This window comes from Pinus tabuliformis, chromosome X, assembly GCF_031772625.1.
Source record: "Pinus tabuliformis cultivar Carrire ecotype Pingquan chromosome X, CPIR1, whole genome shotgun sequence".
Lineage (NCBI taxonomy): Eukaryota > Viridiplantae > Streptophyta > Pinopsida > Pinales > Pinaceae > Pinus > Pinus tabuliformis.
This window is the reverse complement of record NC_142308.1, coordinates 586,139,135-586,157,643: the sequence shown is the minus strand read 5'-3', so window position 1 is coordinate 586,157,643 and position 18,509 is coordinate 586,139,135. Positions and strand designations below refer to the sequence as shown.

Genomic DNA, 18,509 nt, shown 5'->3' with positions numbered 1-18,509 from the left:
CATTGTCTATCATGTTAAGGAAACAATCATAGTACATGAAGTGGCCATTCATTTAGTTTAAGGTATCTTGCATTTCTCTCCTAGCTTCTTGGCTACATTAGTGCTCTACACAGAATGAATGTTACTTGCAGATAAAGGTCAATGGTCTACATATATTGACTGTTTCTACTCTAAGTTTGACCTGTGTCAAGGATCTAAGATTCCTAATCTACTCTGATAGAGGGAACTCTTGCTTCTAGGATCAAGCAGGTGGATCTACAATGAGATAATGCGAGCACATGTCTTTCAAGATATAAGAAGAATTGTTCCAATTGGAGAGGCTTGCAACCACTTAATGAGCTACCCTCTTTGATGGAGCTATCAGAGTATATTGGGAAGCTTGGATACTTGAGACGGGTCAAACTCGAAGCAGAAGTAGTCAATATTACAGACCATTAACCTATATTGGAAACTAACATTTATTTTAGGCAAATTACTAATGAGTAGCCAAGAAGCAAGGACAGAGACGCAGTAAACCTTGGACAATATGAATGGCAAACTCAGGTACGAAGATCATTGTCTTTACATGATAAAACATTGATTAGCCAGAAGCGAACAACACCTTACGATACCTTCGAAGACACCATGACCCCCAATTCACCAATGGGTGATAGAATGAGTGGTAAGTTTTCTAAACTACCCTAGAGGAATAATTGAAGTTTTAGTAAAAAAATATTAAAATGAAACATTTGTAATAATAAATTTGGCTAATAAAATGGGTGGTAATTTTTTTTAATTTTTCTCTCCAAACACATCAGTGTTGGAGCATCCCTAGCACAATCTTAATGATTATGATGTAGAATTTGAATAATTCAAACTTTAATTAAAAAATATTAACACTTTTGATAATGAATTTGACGAATAAAATGTGTGGTAAGTATTTTTAACATTACCCTCCAATCACAACAGTGTCAACCAGTTTCAACATGAGCATGCCTAGCACAAATTTTTATCAAAATTATTAAATTCGTATGGCTTTGGTGCAGTGATTTGGATGGGCAAACAATTTACATTTAAATTCCATTAATGATTGCAACATAGAATTTCCATGATTCAAATTTTAATAAAAAAATATTAAAATGAAACATTTATAATAATAAATTTGGCTACTAGAATGAGTGGTAAGTCTTTTAACTTTTCCTTTCCAATCACAACAACATCCGTCTAGTGTGAATGTGAGCATCCCTAGGACAATTTTTTATCAAAATTATTGAATTCGTATGGTTTTGGTGTAGTGATTTAGATGGGAAAACAATTTTCATTAATTATTGGGATATAGAATTTGAATAATTGAAAATTTGATTAAAAAAATCCATCTTAACTTTGGACTTCTCAAGTGTCGAGAGGGATCAAATCTCCTGAGGTGAAAACCTCTTTTTTGAGAGAAATTTGAGGAAAATTTTGCACCTTAGAGTTTTGATCCCTCTGAGTGCTTCCTAAATCTAGGCTTAAGATGGATCTATGTTGTCAATTTTACATATTGATGATAAAATTTTATGAAAGGGATATCAAAAAAGTTTAATATCATTAATTCTAAATCACACATAACTTTTTTCTAAATTGAACCTCTATTACCTCAAGAAACTATGGTTACATCTGAAAATTACATAGTCCAATCTACTCTCTTAGCTAGGAAACTAGACCATAGCCAAAACTAGATTCTATGTAATGTCAAAACGTGCATATACTATAGTGTTGGCCTATCGAAGTACAAATAAAAATTGTTTCACGAAAGAGATAAAAACCATGTGTCTTCATCTAATCAAGGAAGGCCATAAAATTCTGATAATGCTACTGGGATTGGACTTGCCTGGTTAGCTGGGGGTCTTCTCTAAGTTTGACCTGTGTCAGGGATCTAAGATTCCCAATCTACTCTGATAGAGGAAAATGTCGCTTCAATCTGCTCTGATAGAGGAAACTCTCACTTCTAGGATCAATCAGGTGGATCTACAATGAGATAGTGTGAGCACATGCCTTCCGATATATAAGAAGATTTTTTCCAATTGGAGAGGTTTGTAGCCACTTAATGAGCTACCCTCTCTGATGGAGCTATCAGAGTATATTGGGAAGCTTGGATGCTTGAGACGGGTCAAACCCGAAGCAGAAGTTGTCAATATTGTAGACCATTAACCTATATTGGAAACTAGCATTTATTTTAAGCAGAGTACTAATGAGTAGCCAGGAAGCCAGGAGAGAAATGCAGTAGACCTTGGACAATATGCATGGCAACCTCAGGTACAATCATCATTGTCTTGACATGATAAACCATTGACTAGCCAGAAGTGAACAACACCTTAGGATACCTCCGAAGACATCATGACCCCCCAATTCACTAGTGGTTGATAGAATGAGTGGTAAGTTTTCTTAACTACCCTAGAGAATAATTGAACTTTTAGTAAAAAAAAATATTAAAATGAAACATTTGTGATAATAAATTTGGCTAATAAAATGGGTGGTAAGTTTTTAAAACTTTTCTCTCCAAACGCAGCAGTGTTGGAGCAGCCCTAGCACAATTTTAATGATTATGACATAGATTTTGAATAATTCAAACTTTAATTCAAAAATATTAACACTTGTGATAATGAATTTGACGAATAAAATATGTGGTAAGTATTTTTAACTTTACCCTCCAATCACAACAGTGTCAACCAGTTTCAACATGAGCATGCGTAGCACAAATTTTTATCAAAATTATCAAATTTGTATGGCTTTGGTGCAGTGGTTTGAATGGGCAAACAATTTACATTTAAATTCCATTAAGGATTGCAACGTGGAATTTCCATCATTCAAATATTAATAAAAAAAAAATATTAAAATGAGACATTTATAATAATAAATTTGGCTACTAGAATGAGTGGTGAGTCTTTTAACTTTTCCTTTCCAATCACAAAAACTTCGGTCTAGTGTCAATGTGAGCATCACTAGGACAATTGTTTCTCAAAATTACTGAATTTGTATGGTTTTGGTGTACTGATATAGATGGGAAAACAATTTGCATTATAATTTTCATTAATGATTGGGACATAAAATTTGAATAATTGAAAATTTGATTAAAAAAATACATCTTAACTTTGGGCCGCTCAAGTGTCGAGAGGGATCAAATCTCTCAAGGTGCAAACCTCATTTTTGAGAGAAATTTGAGGAAAATTTTGCACCATAGAGTTTTGATCCCTCTGAGTGCTTCCTAAATCTAGAGTTAAGATTTATTTGCATTCTCAGTTTTATATATTGATGATAAAGTTTTATGAAAGAGATATCAATAAAGTTTAATATCATTAATTCTAAATCACACATAATTTTTTTTGTAAATTGAACCTCTATTACCTCAAGAAACTATGGTTACATCTGAAAATTACATAGTCCAATCTGGTTTCTCAGCAAGGAAACTGGACCATAGCCAAAACTAGATTCTGTGTAATGTCAAAACACACATATACTATAGTGTTGGCCTATCCAAGTACAAATAAAAATTATTCGCGAAAGAGATAAAAACCATGTGTCCTCATCTAATCAAGGAAAGCGATAAAAGTCTAATAATGCTATTGGGATTGGACTTGCCTGGTCAGTTTGGGGTCTGCTCTAATATCATTAATTCTAAATCACACATAATTTTTTTGTAAATTGAACCTCTATTACCTTAAGAAACTATGGTTACATCTGAAAATTACATAGCCCAATCTGATCTCTCAGCTAGGAAACTGGACCATAGCAAAAACTAGATTTTGTGTAATGTCAAAACACGCATATACTATAATGTTGGCCTATCCAAGTACAAATAAAAATTATTCACGAAAGAGATAAAAACCATGTGTCTTCATCTGATCAAGGAAAGCGATAAAATTTTGATAATGGTATTGGGATTGGACTTGCCTAGTCAGTTGGGCGTCTGCTCTAAGTTTGACTTGTGTCAGGGATCTAAGATTCCCAATCTACTATGATAGAGGAAACTCTTATTTCTAGGATCAAGAAGGTGGATCTACAATGAGATAGTGCGAGCACATGCCTTCCGAGATATAAGAAGAATTGTTCCAATTGGAGAGGCTTGCAACCACTTAATGAGCTACCCTCTTTGATGGAGCTATCAGAGGATATTTGGAAGCTTGGATACTTGAGACGGGTCAAACCCGAAGCAGAAGTAGTCAATATTGTAGACCATTAACCTATATTGGAAACTAACCTTTATTTTAGGCAAAGTACTAATGAGTAGCCACGAAGCCAGGAGAGAAACATAGTAGACCTTGGACAATATGCATGGCAACCTCATGTACAATGATCATCGTCTTGACATGATAAACCATTGACTAGCCAGAAGTGAACAACACCTTAGGATACCTCTGAAGACACCTTGACCCCCAATTCACCAGTGGGTGAAAGAATGAGTGGTAAGTTGTTTTAACTACCCTAGGGGAATAATTGAAGGTTTAGTAAAAAATTATTAAAATGAAACATTTGTAATAATAAATTTGGCTAATAAAATGGGTGGTAAGTTTTTTAACTTTTATCTCCAAACATAGTAGTGTTGGAGCATCCCTAGCACAATTTTAATGATTATGATGTAGAATTTGAATAATTCAAACTTTAATTAAAAAATATTAACACTTGTGATAATGAATTTGATGAATAAAATGTGTGGTAAGTATTTTTAACTTTACCCTCCAATCACAACAATGTCAACGAGTTTCAACATGAGCATGCCTAGCACATATTTTTATCAAAATTATCAAATTTGTATGGCTTTGGTGCAGTGGTTTGGATGGGAAAACAATTTACATTTAAATTCCATTAATGATTGCAACGTAGAATTTCCATCATTCAAATTTTAATAAAAAAATATTAAAATGAAACATTTATAATAATAAATGTGGCTACTAGAATGGGTGGTAAGTCTTTTAACTTTTCCTTTCCAATCACAACAACGTCAGTCTAGTGTCAATATGAGCATCCCTCGGAAATTTTTTTATCAAAATTATTGAATTTGTATGGTTTTGGTGTAGTGATTTAGATGGGAAAACAATTTACATTATAATTTTCATTAATGATTGGGATATAGAATTTGAATAATTGAATATTTGATTTTAAAAATCCATCTTAACTTTGGACCTCTCAAGTGTCGATAGGGATCAAATCTCTCAAGGTGCAAACCTTTTTTTTGAGAAAAAATTGAGGAAAGTTTTGCACCTTAGAGTTTTGATCCCTCTCAGTGCTTCCTAAATCTAGAGTTAAGATGGATCTACGTTGTCAGCTTTATATATTGATGATAAATTTTATGAAAGAGATATCAATAAAGTTTAATATCATTAATTCTAAATCACACATAATTTTTTTGTAAATTGAACCTCTATTACCTCAAGAAACTATGGTTACATCTGAAAATTACATAGTCCAATCTAGTCTCTCAGCTAGGAAACTGGACCATAGCCAAAACTAGATTCTGTGTAATGTCAAAACGCGCATATACTATAGTGTTGGCCTATCCAAGTACAAATAAAAATTGTTTCATGAAAGAGATAAAAACCATGTGTATTCATCTTATCAAGGAAGGTGATAAAAGTCTGATAATGCTACTGGGATTAGACTTGCCTGGTCAGTTGGGGATCTACTCTAAGTTTGACCTATTGCAGGGATCTAATATTCCCAATCTACTCTGATAGAGGAAACTCTCGTTTCTGGGATCAATCAGGTGGATCTACAATGAGATAGTGTGAGCACATGCCTTTCGAGATATAAGAAGAATTGTTCCAACTCGAGAGGCTTATAGCCACTTAATGAGCTACCATCTCTATTGGAGCTATCAGAGTATATTGGGAATCTTGGATACTTGATATGGGTCAAACCCGAAGTAGGAGTAGTCAATATTGTAGACCATTAACCTCTATTGGAAACTAACATTTATTTTAGGCAGAGTATTAACGAGTAGCCAGGAAGCCAAGAGAGAAATGCAGTAGACCTTGGACAATATGCATGGCAACCTTAGGTAAGTTGATCATTGTCTTGACATGATAAACCATTGTCTAGCTAGAAGAGAACAACACCTTAGGATACCTCTGAAGGCGCCATGACCCCCAATTCACCAGTGGGTGATAGAATGAGTGGTAAGTTTTCTTAACTACCCTAGAGGAATAATTAAAGTTTTAGTAAAAAAATATTAAAATGAAACATTTGTAATAATAAATTTGGGTAATAAAATGGGTGGTAATTTTTTTAACTTTTCTCTCCAAACACAATAGTGTTGGAGCATCCCTAACACAATTTTAATGATTATGACGTAGAATTTGAATAATTCAAATTTTAATTAAAAGATATTAACACTTGTGATAATGAATTTGAAATAAAATGTGTGGTAAGTATTTTTAACTTTACCCTCCAATCACAACAATGTCAACTAGTTTCAACATCAACATGCCTAGCACAATTTTTTATCCAAATTACAAAATTTGTATGGCTTTGGTGCAGTGGTTTGGATGGGCAAACAATTTACATTTAAATTCCATTAATGATTGCAATGTAGAATTTCCATCATTGAAATTTTAATAAAAAAATATTAAAATGAAACATTTATAATAATAAATTTGTCTACTAGAATGATTGGTAAGTATTTTGACTTTTCCTTTCCCATCACAAAAACGTCGGTCTAGTGTCAATGTGAGCATCCCTAGGACAATTTTTTATCAAAATTATTGAATTTGTATGGTTTTGGTGTAGTGATTTAGATGGGAAAACAATTTACATTATAATTTGCATTAATGATTGGGATATAGAATTTGAATAATTGAAAATTTGATTAAAAAAATCCATCTTAACTTTGGACCTCTCAAGTGTCGAGAGGGATCAAATCTCTCAAAGTGAAAACCTCTTTTTTTAGAGAATTTTGAGGAAAATTTTGCACCTTAGAGTTTTGATCCCTCTGAGTGCTTCCTAAATCTAGAGTTAAGATGGATCTACATTGTCAGTTTTATATATTGATGATAACATTTTATGAAAGAGATACCAATAAAGTTTAATATCATTAATTCTAAATCACACATAATTTTTTTGTAAATTTAACCTCTATTACCTCAAGAAACTATGGTTACATCTGAAAATTACATAGTCCAATCTGGTCTCTCAGCTAGGAAGCTGGACCATAGCCAAAACTAGATTATGTGTAATGTCAAAACGCACATATACTATAGCGTTGGCCTATCCAAGAACAAATAAAAATTGTTTCATGAAAGAGATAAAAACCATGTGTCTTCATCTGATCAAGGAAAGCAATAAAAATCTGATAATGCTACTAGGATTGGGCTTGCCTAGTTAGTTGGGGGTCGTGGTGTCTTCATCTGATCAAGGAAGGGGATAAAAATCTAATAATGCCACTAGGATTGGACTTGCCTAGTCAGTTGGGGGTCGTGGTGTCGTGGGGTTGTGGTGTTGTTTGATTCTTGCTAGTCCATTTTCCATCGTGTTAAGATAACGATCATAGTACCTAAGGTGGCCACGCATATGGTTCAATTTCTATTTCATTTCTCTCCTAACTTCTTGGTTGTGCATTAGCGCTTGTCCCAAAATGAATGTTTGTTTCCAATAGAGGTCAATGGTCTGCATATATTGACTAGTTTTTCTCTGAGTTTGACCTGAGTAAGGGATCTAAGCTTCCCAATCTACTCTTATAGAGGAAACTCTCACTTCTAGGACCAAGCATGTGGATCTGCAATGAGATACTAATAGCACATGCCTTCGTAGATATAAGAAGAATTGATTACTAAGGAATAGTCAGGAATCCAGTAGAGAAATGCAGTAGAGCCTGGACAATATGCATGGCCACCTCTGGTAAAATGATCATCGACTTGACATGATGAACCATTGACTAGCCAGAATCGAACAACACCTTAAGATACCTCTGAAGATACCATGACCCCCAGCTAACCAATGGGTAATAGAGTGAGTGGTAAGTTTTCCTAACTACCTAAGACGAGTAATTGAAGTTTTAATTAAAAAATATTAAAATGAAACATTTGTAATAATACATTTGGATAATAAAATGGGTGGTACGTTTCTTTTAAACTTTTCTCTCCAGTCACAATAGTGTTGGCTCAATTTCAACATGAGCATCCCTAACACATTTTTTATCAAAATTATTGAATTTTATGGATTTGGTGTAGTTATACTTAAATTTTCATTAATGATTATGATGTAGAATATGAACAATTCAAATTTTAACTAAAAAATATTAAAATGACACATTTATAATAATGAATTTGACGAATAAAATGTGTGGTAAGTATTTTTAACTTTTCCCTTCAATCGCAACAGTGTTAGCCGGTTTCAACATGAGCATGCCTAGCACAATTTTTTATTAAAATTATCAAATTTGTATAGATTTGGTGCAGTGGTTTGAATGGGAAAACAATTTACATTTAGATATCATTTTTGGGATTCAACTGCGTTAAGTAAGTCATTCAAACGTATGACCATTTCCATGAGAGGTAGTCGTAACTGACTAATTTCTCATGATTTTTTGAATAGTTCACTTAGCACTCATTGCATCGGGTGATGCTCACAGGGGTGAAGAAGTGGGATTGAAACTAGTGAAATGTGGAGAACGAATCACATAGCATCAATCATCACTTCCGGGGCTTGCACCCGGTAACCAGGACTTCCCAGGAGGTCACCCATCCCAGAACTCCTCTGGCTCAAGCGCGCTTAATTTACATTTAATTTTCATTAATTATTACAACTAGAATTTGAATCATTCAAATTTTAATAAAAAAATATCAAAATGAAACATTTGTAATAATAAATTTGGCTAATAGAATGAGTGGTAAGTCTTTTAAATTTACCTTTCTAACACAACAACATCGTTATTTTTTCATGTTGTTGGTGATGAACCCGCCAACATGTCAGGGGGTCTCCCTGGTAAGAAGTACCAACTAGACCTCAGACCGCTTGGAGTAGGAGTCCCAGCAGTGGGTAGTAAAGTAGTGCCTTGACTGTGGTAGCGCGCAAAGGTAAGTATGATAAATTGGTCGAAAGAAAGTGTGTGACCTTGTAGTGAGTCAAGTGAGATGCATGGGGGTTCTAACACACATAGGGGAAAATGAAGTGTGTCCCTTATAATCCTGTAATAGTACGCAGCCTTAAAGGAACACAAGAGTGAAATGACATCACAGGTTGGAAGCGAAATAATCCACAATCAAAAGTGATGGGTTAATACAACAACACTTCTTCAACACGATTCATACAATTGCATACAAAATAGTTCATACAGAAATGCCTAAGTTAAATAATGCACATTGCTAAAGTAACTAGAATAGTTGAACTACAATAACAACATATGCATGAAAACGTGTTCTCTCAGTTATATTATTAAGTGAAAGTTCCATCCATACATACACCTTTGAGAACCACTAGCCCCAATAATGGAAAATTACAGTTAACATAGCCTTCTCCAAAGAGATGTACTCGCTCTACGTTGTGGAGAAGTCAAGGCTAGTCACAATACTCTCCAAGACTTTTGTAAGAAATTCCTAGCCAAAAGATTGGATCCCAAAATCTTGTACTATGAGTTATGAGGTTCTATATATAGCAAAGGGTGGGATGACCCTTGACAATCCCCTTTGACTCTTGGACTACCCTCATGACTCTTCACATTACATAGTGGCTGTTCACATTCCACTAGTGACACTTGGAATTTCACTTACCACATATTTACAATAATACAATTTTCCACATGTACCCATGTGAGACAAAATAGGCTAGAGACAGTGTCACAAGACAAAACACTATGAATATGAGGTTTTGGGAAATACCAACTCGCAAACATCCACTTGATACTTCTCTGTCATGTATTGATTCCACTCTTGGTACTATGTTGTGATGTCCCAAAACTGCTTGATGTTGTCTTTCTGAAAGTGAACTCTTGCCCCCATGGCATCCATGCATGTGGTCTTGGAACCTGTATCCATCTCGTCCTAAAGAATATGCATAATTGTCTTGAGTGTGGCTATACCACCAATGTACTTCTGCATGTTTTCTATGCTCAGTTGCATGTCATCATTGACGGCCTTGCGCATCAACTGTTCCATGTACCTTTCGACCTCTAGCCGGACTTGGTTCTTGTGACTAACTTTGGTGAGGGAACTTTCATCAGTTCACTCTCTTCTTAACTGCTAACTATTCCAGCTCATCAACCTGTATTAGCGTTGTTTTCTCAATCATTCCACCTTTCCCTTTTTCTTCTTCCTATTTATGCTTCTCATCACCTATTCTTCCTTCGACTCTTATTATGCTTGTTGCGATCTTAGTTCTACTACTTGCAAGCTTTGGTTTTCTCCCTTCCTATGCTTTGTTGTTTGTGTATTGTGCTTCCTTTTGCTTCTATTGTCAAAGCTGTCTGCATGAATATTGAATCCTCTTTCGCTCTACAACTATGTTCTCCCTTTGTTATGTTAGCAACTTCCTCTTTCCCTGATCCTATACTGGACTATTGCCTTTTTCCACTGTTGTTGGTTTTGATGCCATGTTAGTGTTGACTCATTTTTTGTAAACAGTTGGGAATCTACATATATTGGCAAGTAAACTGGCACTTGCTCAACTGATTCCCTAGTACTTCTTTCAGTGGTCACTCTTGAAACAACTCTCTTTGGTGCTATGGTACAATGACTGCTGGAGAGAAGTGCTTCACGAGTGTGGTACTTGTGGGACAAAACAGACACACATGGAAAGAAAACATTATCTCTTACATATCTAACTTTACAACATGATCAAGCAACAACCAGGGCATTTGATGAGAGGAAATGTGTAGTTTTGACTGACAAGGGCGACTCACTAACTATGGGAGCTATGCATTGTGCTGTCCCAGTAATCAATGTGGAAGCTTGACGATTGGAACTATACAATGCGTAGTTCAGTCCGGGAGAGGGCTTGGAAGAAACTACGCATTATGCAATCTCAGTGACCAAATTGGGTGACTGGCTCTTGGAACTACATAGTGTGTAGTTGTAGCTAGCTCAGGATAGGCTCTGTACAATTCTAGAAGCCAAGGTAGATCCTTTGAGCTCCCAAATCGCGCAATGCATCCAAGTGAATGTGAGATACTAGCAAAGGGTAACCTATACCTGTTCATAGGGAGTGTGTTGACAATAAGATTTGAAGGATGGTGTGATATGAATAAGTGTATATGTATGCATGTGAAACAAGTGCAACAATCGATTAAACTGAAGGGAGTCGCCGCAACAGCGACCATTGGAGCAAAAATGGGAAAACTAAGGCAACACTTGAGAAAGGAAATATATAACTTGAAACAACACTTCTACAGGTTAAAACTCCAGTGGTCATTCAACAAGACGAGTGAAACAATACTCTCACGAGATAAACAAACAAAAGTGATAGAAAAAGCAGCAAAAGGCAATAAAAGAAAAACTCACCCCGAAAAGCGATGATAACGCTCTGAAGGCCTGTTAATCTCTTAGGGAAGCTAGAGCTTGATGATAGAATGAATAAGTGAGCTCTAGAGGTGTTTGTTACATAGAGTTGAGAAAAATGTTCATGACATGTATGCTCAAGATCAATGAAAACAACGATACTTGGCAGAAACTTCTAAAGATGGCAATGTGTCACCTTCTGAAAACTAATAATAGATCCCTACTTCATAGGGATGCTTTTCCTCTTGGCTTCTTGATTTTCAGGAAAACTACCATGCACTTCCTAGAAAGATTGGACAGTTCTAGGAAGGACATGGAAATCATTCAACAAGACGAGTGAAACAACACTCTCATGAGCTAAACAAACAAAAGCGACAAAAAAAGCAGCAAAAGGCAATAAAATAAAAACTCACCTTGAAAAGCGATGACAATGCTCTGAAGGCCCCTTAATCTCTTAGGGAAGCTAGAGCTTGATGACAGAATGAATAAGTGAGCTCTAGAGGTGTCCGTTACATAGAGTTGAGAAAAATGGAGTTCATGACACGTATGCTCAAGATCAAGGACAACAACGATAATTGGCAGAAAATTCTAAAGATGGAAATGTGTCACCTTTCGAAAACTAATTATAGATCCCTACTTCCTAGGGATGCTTTCCCTCTTAGCTTCATACTTTTCGGGAAAAATATCATGCACTTCCTGGAAATATTCGACAGTTCTAAGAAGGACTGGGAAACTCTCTGGTTCATGCATTGAGTAGTTTCTAAGCATAGTAGGTTCTACGCAATGTCTAGGTTGAGTGGCTCTGGGCGGCCTCTCAAGCTCTACGCAATTTCCTAGTTGAAGGCAAGCTGTCAACTGGCTCTACGAAATTCTGGTGTTGAAGTATCACTTGTTGGATTGGACTGTTGTGAGCAGATTCTCAACTAAATACAAGTTGGAAGCTAGGTATACGCAATTCTAGAGCTGAAGCTTACTGCTAGGTTGAAACTGCGCAATTCTTGAGAGCGAGGCTCATTGCTGGGCTTCACTGCGCCATGAGAGCAAGGCTAGTTGCCCTCTAGGACTACGCAGTTTTCCAAGGCAGTGCAAGAACCAGATGCAGCAAAGTCATGGGGTCAGCTTGTGGTTAGATGACAAAGAGAGTAAGCGAACATAAGCTAGAAAGCGAAAGATAAACTCAAATGGAAGCAGGAGTGCCTAGGTAGTGCAAGACAAGTTGCTAAGATTTAAGGAGGGAGGCTCCAAAATGAAGTGAAGGAAAAATTTTGGAGGGTGGTTGTAGCCACTACAACATGTCAATATGAGCATCCCTAGCACAAATTTTCATCAAAATTATTGAATTTGTATAGTTTTGGTGCAGTGATTTAGATGAGAAAACAATTTACATTTAATTTTTTTATTAATGATTGTGACATAGAATTTGAATAATTGAAATTTTAAATAAAAAATATTAAAACTAGTGTAGATGAATCTTAAATTTGGATCTATCGAGCGTCAAGAGGGATCAAATCTCTCGAGGTGCAAACCTCTTTTTAGAGATAAACTTGAGGAAACATTTGCACCTTGAGAGTTTTGATCCCTCTTAGTGCTTCCTAGATATGGAGTTAAGATGGATCTACCCTAGTAATTTGATATATTAATGGTATAGTTTTATGAAATAGATAGCGATAAAGTTTAATATCATTAATTCTAAATCACACATTTTTATTTTGTAAATTGAACTTCTATTACCTCGAGAAACTATGGTTACATCTAAAAATTACATAGTCCAATCTGGTCTCTCAGCTAGGAGACTAGACCATAGCCAAAACTAGATTTTGCGTAGTGTCATAGTCGCATACAAAACATAGTGTAATGAAATTAAAACATGCATATATTATAGTTTTGACCTATCTAAGTACAAACAAAAATAGTTGTAAGAGAGAGATGATAACCATGTGTCTTCATTTAATCAAGGAAGGGGATCAAAGTCTGATTTTTCTACTGGGACTGGACTTGCCTAGTTAGCTAGAGGTCGTGGTGTCATCGCAGGCTTCCTAAGGTGTTGTTCAATTCTGGCTATTCCATTTTCCATCATGATAATACATCGATCATAGTACCTAAGATGGCCATGCATATGGTCCAAGGTCTGTTGCATTTCTCTCCTAGCTTCTTGGTTGTCCATTAGCGCTTTGCCAAAAATTAATGTTAGTTGCCAATAGAGGTCAATGGTTTACATATATTGATTAGTTCTACTCTGAGTTTGACTTGTGTTAAGAATCCGAGCTCCCCAATCTACTCTTATAGAGGAAACTCTCTCTTCTAAGGCTAAGCAGTTGGATATGCAATGAGATAGTGCGAGCACATGCCTTTGTAGATATAAGAATAATTGATCCAATTGGATAGGGTTGCAGCCACTTAATGAACTACCCTCTTTGATGCACCTGTAATAGTAGATTGGGAAGCTTGGATACTTGAGACTGGTCAAGCCTTGACTAGAACTAGTCAATATTGTAGACCATTAACCTTTATTGGAAACTAACATTCATTTTGGGAAGAGTATTAATGAATATCCATGAAGCCATGAGAGAAATGCAATAGACACTCGACAATATGCATGACCACCTCAGGTACAAAGATCATCATCTTGACATGATGAACAATTGACTGGCTAGAATCAAACAAAACCTCAGGAAACCTCTGAAGACACCGTGAACCCCAGCTGACCAGTGGGTAATTGAATGAGTGGTAAGTTTTCTTATCTACTCTAGAGGAATAACTAAATTTTTATTAATAAAAATATTAAAATGAAACATTTGTGATAATAATTTTGGCTAATAAAATGGGTGGTAAGTTTTTTTAACTTTTCTCTCCAATCACAACAGTGTTGGCCCAGTTTCAACATGAGCATCCCTAACACAATTTTAATCAAAATTATTGAATTTGTAAGGTTTTGGTGCAGTGGTTTGGATGGGCAATAATTTACATTTAAATTTTCATTAATTATTATGACGTAGAATTACATTCGAATTTTAATTAAAAATAAATAAAATGACACATTTCTAATAATGAATTTGGCGAATAAAATGTGTGGTAAGTATTTTTTATTTTTTCCTCAATTCTCAATAGTGTCATTCAGTTTCAACATGAGCATCCCTAGCAATTTTTTTTATCAAAATGATCAAATTTGTATGGCTTTGGTGTAGTGTTTTGGATGGGAAAACAATTTATATTTAAATTCCATTAATGATTACAACTAGAATTTGAATCATTCAAATTTTAATAAAATATATTAAAATGAAACATTTGTAACAATAAATTTGGCAAATAGAATGAGTGGTAAATATTTTTAAATTTTCATTTCCAATTAGAACAGTGTCAGCCTAGTGTCAATGTGAGCATCCCTGGCACAATTGTTTCTCAAAATTATTGAATTTGTATGGTTTTGGTGCAGTGATTCAGATGGGAAAACAATCTACATTTAAATTTTCATTAACGATTATGACACAATTTGAATAATTCAACTTTTAATTAAAAAATATTAAAACCAACATATATCCATCTTATATCCTAATCTATTAAGCACCAAGATGGATCAAATATCTTGAGGTACAAATCTCCTTTTTTAGAGAAAAACTTGAGGAAACATTTTCACCTTGAGAGTTTTGATCCTCTTAGTGCTTGATAGATCTGGAGTTAAGATGGATCTACGCTGGTAGTTCTACATATTCATGATATAATTTTATGAAATAGATATCAATAAAATTTAATATCATTAATTCTAAATCACACAATTTTTTTTGTAAATTGAACTTATATTACCTTGAGAAACTATGGTCACATTCGAGAATTACACAATCCGATCTGGTCTCTCAACAGGGAGACTAGACCATAGCCAACACTTGATACTATGTAACGTCATAGTTGACATTCAAAACATAGTGTAATGAAACTAAAACATGCTTATAATATAACGTTGGCCTATCCAAGCAAAACAAAAATAGTTACAGGAAAGAGATAAAAACCATGTGTCTTCATTCGATCAAAGAAGGGGATTAAAGTTTGATCCTGCTACCTGGATTGGACTTACATGGTCAACTAGGGGTCGTGGTGTCATTGGAGGTATCCTAAGGTGTTGGTTGATTTTGTCTAGTCCATTTTCCGTCATTTTAAGACAAGGATCATAATACCTAAGGTAGCCTTGTATATGGTCCAAGGTTTGTTGCATTTTTCTCCTATATTTGGGGTTGTCCATTAGCACTCTGCCTAAAATGAATGTTAGTTTCCAATAGATGTTAATGGTATGCATGTATTTACTGCGTGTGCTCTGAGTTTTACCTGTGTCGGGTATCTAAGTTTCCCAATCTACTCTGATATAGTAAACTCTTGCTTCTAGAACGAAGCAAGTGGATCTGCAATGAGATACTATGAGCACATTCCTACGCAAATATAAGAAGAATGGATCCAATTAGAGAGGGTTGCAACCACTTAATGTAATACCATCTTTTATGCAGCTGCCAGAGTAGATCGGGAATCTTGGATACTTGGATCAAACCTGGAGAAGAACCATTCAATATTCTAGACCATTAACCTCTATTCGAAACTAATATTCATTCTGGGTAGAGTACTAATGAATAGCCAAGACACCAGGAGAGAAATGCAGTAGACCCTGGACAATATGCATGGCCACCTCAGGAACAATGATCATTGTCTTGACATAATGAACCATTAACAAGCCATAATCAAAAAACACCTTAGGATACCTCCGAAGATACCATGACCCATAGCTAACCAGTGGATAATAGAATGAGTGGTAAGTTTTTTTAACTAACATAGAGGAATAATTGAAGTTTTAACCAAAAAATATTAAAATGAAACATTTATAATAATAAATTTGGCTAATAAAGTGGGTGATAAGTTTCTTTAACTTTTCTCTCCAATCATGACACCATTGGCCTAGTTTCAACATGAGCACCCCTAGCACAATTTTTTATCAAAATGATTGAATTTGTATGGCTTTACTGCAGTTAAATTTAAATTTTCATTATTTATTATGACGTAGAATTTGAATAATTCAAAATTTTAATTAAAATTTATTAAAATGACACATTTGTAATAATGAATTGACAAATAAAATGTGTTGTAAGTATTTTTAAGTTTTCCCTCCAATCACAACATTGTGAGCCAGTTTCAACATGAAAATCCCTAGCACAAGTTTGTATCAAAATTATCAAATTTGTATGGCTTTGGTGCAGTGCTTTGGACAGGAAAACAATTTACATTTAAATTCCATTAATGATTGCAACATAGAAGCTGAAACATTCAAATTTAACAAAAAAAATATTAAAATGAAACATTTGTAGTAATAAATTTTGCTAATAGAATGAGTGGTAAGCCTTTTTAACTTTTCTTTTCCAATCACAACAATTGACCTATGCTCCATAATTACTAGTACAACTCCTCCTTCATTTCTCTCCCCTTGCTTTGTTGGATCGCTAGCCCTTGAATGGTGCATTGATTCAATTGAAGCAAGTTTCAAGATGGTTTTTTCCATAAGATAGTACACACTATCCTTAATCCATCTCTCCCGATTAAATATTGCACACTCAATGCCTTAAGCTTCATGCTTTCTCACGTTAATCCACCTGAGTGTTCTAATTCGAAATATTTACCTTGGCTCTCGCTTCTAGGAATCACTAAGTCATTTTGATCCATCAGTTGTGGGGGGGTGTTTCCACATCCCCTTTCCTATCGATCAAGTGGGATGGTGGCAACTCGCCCCACCCCCTTGCTTTGTTATCATCGCCCCATTCAGGGTAAATCACTTATAATTATAATAAATATAATTTAATGAAAATTTAAATTCAATAAATATGACATTTATATAATTATTTGAAATTTTTGAATTATCTCAATTTATTGAATTGATTTGAATGGTTGAGCATTATTTACTAATTTTTTGCGAAGTTAGATAAATATTTATTACGCCGTAAGGCGTTCCCTCTGGAATCAACACCCCCAGCTGCTAGCGTGGACGATTATGGACCATCAATTATCTATGTTAGACGATGGACCATCGATTATCTATGTTAGACGATAGAAGCATCTTCTACCGTCAGATTAACCAGCAACTATACATACCTCCACGTGGTTACTAACTCCGGCGAAGATCGATACAGTTACATGGACGCTCCTCCTGCTCTGTATCCTGCAGAGCCCGTGGCCACCATTCCTTGGGTATAGCGCCTGGTTTTCCTGATCTATCCACCAAAAGTTTAGGATTGATAGACTCAGCGCCTGATTTCGGAATGGTTTCATTCTCAAACCTGGCTCGGGATATCAGGTACTGGACAGCACAATATCCCACAATCACCCACTTTCAATGGAGCAGCACAAGCACCTGGGGGGCCTCCTGGCAGTTTTTGATCGCTGCAATGGTAAGTTATTTGCTCCTAACTGTAACTTTATGGCACATAATGAAGAAAAAAACATACCCAATTCGCCTTGGTCCTATTCCCGCAATTCACAACATGATAATACTCTCTCTTTCGGCTCTTATGGTGGTGGGTTCCTGGGAAGCTACAAGCCTTGAGATGGAAGAAACACGGTGGTTGTGGGGAAGGCCATATGCCTCTAAACAGTGGATATTTTGTTTCCCAATAGGTACGCGCCCAAAGGGAAGAGTCTTCTTCTGGTCGTATGTGTTTTATCTAAGCAAATTTTATGAATTCATGGACACCATTATCCTTGTTCTCAAAAAGAGGCCCTTGACCTTTCTTCATGTTTATCATCACGCAGTAGTGGTTGTAATGTGATTTCTGTGGTTGGAGTATTCACAGTCCCTACAGGTGATTGCATTGATTACGAATGCATCAGTGCATACTCTGATGTATGCATACTATCTTCTGTGTAGCATTGGGTTCCAGCCTCCATGGAAGAAACTTGGCATCAGTGCATACTCTGATGTATGCATACTATCTTCTGTGTAGCATTGGGTTCCAGCCTCCATGGAAGAAACTTGTCACGAATTGCCAGATTGTGTAGTTCTTGTTCAGTTTCTTGGTTTCCATTGTGTTTCTGTGGCTACAT

General features: G+C 35.5%; 1 pseudogene; it reads left to right on the top strand.

Moving 5' to 3' along the window:
* Positions 1–17,639: 17,639 nt before the first annotated feature.
* Positions 17,640–18,437, top strand: LOC149141377 (fatty acid elongase 3-like pseudogene; annotated as a pseudogene).
* The last annotated feature ends 72 nt before the right edge of the window (positions 18,438–18,509 follow it).